Source organism: Lithobates pipiens, unplaced genomic scaffold (genome assembly GCF_037356315.1).
Source record: "Lithobates pipiens isolate NorthernLeopardFrog02 unplaced genomic scaffold, aLitPip1_a1.2 Scaffold_1, whole genome shotgun sequence".
NCBI lineage: Eukaryota > Metazoa > Chordata > Amphibia > Anura > Ranidae > Lithobates > Lithobates pipiens.
Window position 1 is genome coordinate 26,704,400 of NW_027507685.1, and position 6,188 is coordinate 26,710,587.

Sequence of the window (6,188 nt, forward strand, 5' to 3'; positions counted from 1 at the left end):
ACCAAAAGACTGGCAGGAATCTTAACCAACACAACTCTATCCAAAACATTACCTTCTTGGCACCGGCTGCACGCAAATATACAGCCTCTCAGTGCATGGTCCTTGGCACCAAGGGGCCACATATTTGCGTTAATTGCTGTCCATACAGCTTTGCCGAGATCACACGCGGTGCACACAGTTACCGGCGCCTAATCAAAGGCTCCCGATTGCTGCTTGTGTCGGGGTTAAGAAGTTAAAATGCATTGGCTTTACATACACTTTGATATAAGTTAGTTAATAAGTAGGGATTAGCTGAACACCCCCTGGAACTTGTGGACAGGCAAAAAATTTGTACGAACACGCGAACACCATTAAAGTCTATGGGACATGAACATGAAAAATCAAAAGTGATACTTTTAAAGGCTTATATGCAAGTTATTGCCATAAAAAGTGTTTGGGGAACCAGGTCCCGCCCCAGGGGACATGTATCAATTCAAAAAAAGGACCTTTTTTTCAGGAGCAGTGATTTTAATAATGCTTACACTGAAACAATAAAAATGTAATATTCCTTTAAATATCGTGCCTGGGGGGTGTCCTTAGTATGCCTGTAAAGTAGAGCCTCTTTCCTGTGTTTAGAATAGTACCCCAGCAAAATTACATTTGGGGCACCCCCAAAACACCTTGTCCCCATGTTGATGGGGAAATGGGCCTCATCCCCACAACCCTTGCCCAGTGGTTGTGGGGATCTGCAGGCTTATTGGAATCTGGAAGCCCCCTTTAACAAGGGGACCCCAGATCCCGCCACCCATGTGAATGGGTATCGGGTACATTGTAGCCCTACTCATTCACCCAAAAAAGTGTCAAAAATAGTAAAAATGACAAGCGACAGTTTGGGACAAATCCTTTATTAAAAAAAAAAAAATGTCCCGCGATGTAACTCCATCACTCACACCGCCCGACGGACCGGAAAAAAAAAACGCAACAACTCCGCCTCCATGGGAGGCTCCCGCCAACTGCAGGCTTTTCGCTTTGAGAGCTATTATAAAGCTAAGGGTGGGGCCCTCCGGTGACATAAATGATTTTTATCTACATTGAAGGGATCAGATAATACATTACAGCCACAAGCAGTTTTGAACTATATTTTTTCCTTTAGAAATGTCATTTTGCTATGGTACTGTTCTAAACACAGGAAAGATGCACTACTTTATAGGCATACTAAGGACACCCCCCAGGCATGATATTTAAAGGAATCTTTAATTTTCATTGTTTCACTTTAAGCATTATTAAAAATCACTGCTCCTGAAAAAATAGCCATTTTTAAACCTTTTTTTCGCACTGATACATGTCCCCTGGGGCAGTACCCGGGTCCCCATATACTTTTTATGGCAATAACTTGCATATTAGCCTTTAAAATTAGCACTTTTGGTTTTTCATGTTAGTGTCCCATAGACTTTAACGGTGTTCTGCAGGTTTCAAATTTGCAGCGAACGTCGCATAATGTTCGCTGTTCGAACATCGACTTGAACATTGAGTTGCTGTTCGCTGTTTGGCGACCATCGTCTTGGACATCGAGCTCATCCCTATAAAAATGTTAAAGTGTATCTAAATCCATTTTTTTTTTTATTATTTTAGTTTTGGATATCGTGGGGAAAGATTAAAACTCTTGTCAAGGTTAGGTACAGGAAACTCAAGTGGAAACTCAAGTAAAAGTAACACATGGCCACGGTTTTAACCTGTCCCCACTCTATGCAAAAGAAAAAAAGTTTTGGCTAAAGATGAACTTTGGGTTTACTTTTTTACACATTGAGTTTTGAATTGTTGGGAAACTATTTTTAGTGTAATGTGAGATATTTACTTTGAAATTTACTACAACTCAAAATTGAAGGGGTTTTCCAAACTTAGATTACTTTAACAATGTGTGTGCTTATGAACAGGTGTATGTTATTAGGTCATGGGTTTATAGAAGAAATATGTCACACTGTCTTTCACAGAAAAATAGCTAACTGTGCAAATAAAATACATATTGTAGCTGGTTTACCTGCAAAGTATTTGTATTTTGGTCCATCCAGTCCTGAGGGATGGACATGGTCAGCAACAATACTCAGGTAGGCTGTGGCATTTGAAAGATGCTCAGTTGGTACAAAGGGACCCAAAGTGTGCCAAGAAAATAACCTACCTACACCATTAACCATTGATACACGGCAAGATGGATTCATGTTTTGATGTATTTTACACCAAATTTTCCATTGCAGCTGAAATCGAGACTCATCAGACCAGGCAACATTTTTCCAGTCTTATATTATCCAAATTTGGTGAACCTGTGAGAGTTGCAGCCTCAGTTTCCTGTTCTTAGCTGACAGGAGTGGCATCCAGTGTGGTCCTCTGCTGCTGTGCTCCATCTGCTTCAGGATTCAATGTGTTGTGCATTCAGAGAATGGTCTTCTGCATACCTTGGTTGTAATGAGTGGTTATTTGAAATACTGTTGCCTTTCTATCATCTTGGACCAGTCTGCCCATTCTCCTCTGACCTCTGACATCAACAAAGCATTTTCGTCCACACAACCTCCACTCACTGGATATTTTCTCTTTTTTAGACCATTCTTTGTAAACCCTAGAGATGGTTTGGTGTGAAAATCCCAGTAGATCAGTAAATCCCTTTCTTTCCCATTCTGATGCTCGGTTTGAACTTTAGCAAGTCATCTTGACCACATCTAGATGCCTAAATGCATTGAGTTGCTGCCATATGATTGATTCATAAGCAATTTGTGTTACCAAGAAATTAAATAGGTGTAGTTAATAAAGTGTATTTTTCCAAGTCTGTGACTAGATTGTGAAAGAAGAAACAGCAGTGCTGTTTGTTACATTGTGAGCACTGCTGCACTGAATTTAGAAGATACTGCACTCCTAGTATCAGGTTTACAAGATGTCACATTCCTGACAGCCTGTGTGCTGCATTTAAACTGAAAGTGGCCCCAGCCTGGGCTCCTCTTAGGTCACGTCCTCTGACACATTTTCCCTCGCCCCAAAGGGCTTAGTCATAGAGATGGAATTATGGGAGCTGCATTTTTATGCTTATTAGCTGCTGATAAGCAAATCAAAACAAATGGGACCAAAAAACAAATATAAATTAAACAGTTGCTCCACACCTAATTGGCTTCTTATGCATATGAAAAAGCAAAAGGGACACTACTTACCATGAATGTGATGTGTCCCTTATTTGCTGTGTTCTGGTTTGAAATCTCCCTCCTCTGATGACCTCCCCCCGAGGCAAGGGTTAAAAGAGCTCATAGAGTTGTGACAGGCGCTATTCAGGAGTGCCAAATTATGCCCTCCCTTTCCACTCAGTTCCTCCATTCATAGAAACCATACTGCAGCTTCTATGAATGAAACACAATCTATGAATGAAGGATGGGCCAATGATTGAAAGGTCTGCCTCCATTCATAGGTCACATTTCACTCATAGAAGATGTAGTATGGTTTCTATGTAGTGGAGGAACTGAGTGAACAGGGCAGGCATAGTTGACACTCTTGATGAGTGCCTCGCATAGCCACCTCAATTATATTAAATCCTACCACGCCTAAAATCTACAGCAACGGTGGGGGAGGGGGGGGGGATAAGTGGAGGAAGATTTTACCCTTAACAGGGAGACAGCAACACAAAGCACACATTGCTATGATAATGATAAGGAATACATGAATCAATTGTTTAATTATATCAAAACACAGAGTGATCCTGTGGATACAGTAATAGTATAAAGTGCCACGTCCTATAATTTGGAAAATGTTGAAAGAGATTTTGGAACTTGGACTTTTTAGGCACAGTAGACAAAAATTTATAAAAAATATTTTTTTTTTATTGCAAAAATTCACATATAAGACCACAACATATTTCTAAAACATCCACATTGACATTATTGTACAGAGTTACGGTATACATACCACTGCTATGTAGAACCAAAAAGATACGAAGGCAACGAGATGAAAAGGAAGTTATTCCTTGTTCCTATGGTATATAGTCCACATACATGGTTCAAACACAGGTAGGAGGTGTACTGATGTAAACGATAGAGCACTATTCAATATCGTTTACATCAGTACACCGCCTACCTGCGTTTGAACCATGTATGTGGACTATATACCATAGGAATAAGGAATGACTTCCTTTTCATCTCATTGCCTTCATATCTTTTTGGTTCTACGCATCAGTGGTGATCATGTATAACTCTGTACAATAATGTCAATGTGGATGTTTTAGAAATATTTTGTGGTCTTATGTGATTTTTTTGTGATAAGGAATACATAACAAAGATCTCTTGTGCTTCTTTTTTTTTTTTACCTGCTGGCTGCCTGTGTAAGATATATGTGTGATGGCAAAAGGGTGGACTTTAACACCCACATACTGAACTTGTGTGTCACTTGGCGGCCAGTGTTTCTGTGCTGAAAGAATGCTCACTGTGCACTTCCAGAACAGAGACCAAGAAGTCAAAGACAGCTCTCAGCCCTTGCTAATGATCAGGAGCTAGTGGGATCAGCACCGGATCATATGAACACTGTGACAGCCAATCACACCCAATCACAGTGGTTGCATAATCACCGATCTTTCCTGCCTACTAGGAATTCAGAACCTTTTAAAAGGACGCTGGGCTGAATGGATAGGGATTAACTAAAGGTTTTAATGATGTTTTATAAATGCTGTTATACTGACCCTCTGACTTTAGTACTTCAGAGTCACTAACTTGCAAACTTAGAAGTGTTCAGTTTAAATTCTTGGTCAGTGACCCGAAGTATTGAAGCCAGAGAATCAATATGACAATCTGGCATCTACAAATTTCAGAGTTAGAGGTCATCAATGACAGCCTCCATACTTGTCATATATATGCAACCCTGCCTAGGAACACCTTGAATCTTACACAGGGCTTCCGCTCTTCACTTTTATGGGCTATACAGAAGTAGGTGGCTATATGCATCTGGGGGTATCGACATTAACACTGATCTACAGGAAATATAAAAATAATTTCTTGCAGTAAGCCTGTGCCCCTAAAATAGGAGATTGTTTATAGGAGGTTCAATAACGTTGGGTGCAATTACATTCCTAAGATATTCCCCCTATACTTTTTGAAGAGAATAGGGGGATTCTGGCCAAACAGATGCCAGAACTTAATCATTTAGGAGTGGCCAGTATATTTTTAAAATATTTCTCATTTCATAAAATTGCTTGGAGAAAGTAGTTATCAAAGCATAATCAAACCTATTGCAATCCTGGTTACTCTTTTCCCAATCCTGTAACAAATTCTCCCTATCTCACATTTTCAATTTCATTTCTTAAAACCTTATCATGATAACCCTTCACCAAAAAACAATGTTTTAACACTTCTACTTTTTCATTATAGGCCTGAATCTCAGTGCAATTACATTTTATCTCAACAAACTGTCCTTTAGGAACAACTTTAATTCAGGATATATCCATTTCTGTCAGTTTCCTTAAAAAAAGTTTCAGTCACAATATTACCTCCTTTTACCACAATAGTAGGATCAAGAAAATTGATCATATAATCACTGTATTGATAACACCTCCATCATTATTATTGAGTTATTTTATAAATGTGGAAAGAGAGAGAACATCACCATTCTAAATAAAGAGGACATCATCTATATACCTCCTCTAGAACACAAACTGGGGTTTGAATTTCCCATAGATGATGCTCTTCTCACAATTGACCATAAAGTTCACCATGCTTGAGCCATATTTAGCCCCAATTGCAACAAGGCTGCATGGATAAAAGAAATTGCCTCTAAAAGAAAAATAGTTATGATGCATAGTGAGATTTAGAACTCAAATAATAAAACATTTCTGCTCATCAGAAACCCCCTGCGATTGTTTCAAATAGTACTGTACAGTCTTTTATACATGCTCACGTGAAATAATGGTTGAGATGATGCATTCACTCTGTTCCCTGTATGCTTTTCAAGAAATAATCAGCTAGTATACAAGCATATTTCTGGCTGTTGGTTCCACCCTCCGATTCTCTTTCCTAGGTACTTCTGTACCTAGGGAGTAATAACAACTAACTGTGGTAGTAAAGTAAGTACGGAGGACTGTGATTTACAATGTAGACTCTTTTTATGTGCCGTTTTCAAAATTGCAAATCGTGTTAATCTATTTTGTTTGTCTACTAAAGTAATAAGTATCAGTCTAGTAAGTATTACTG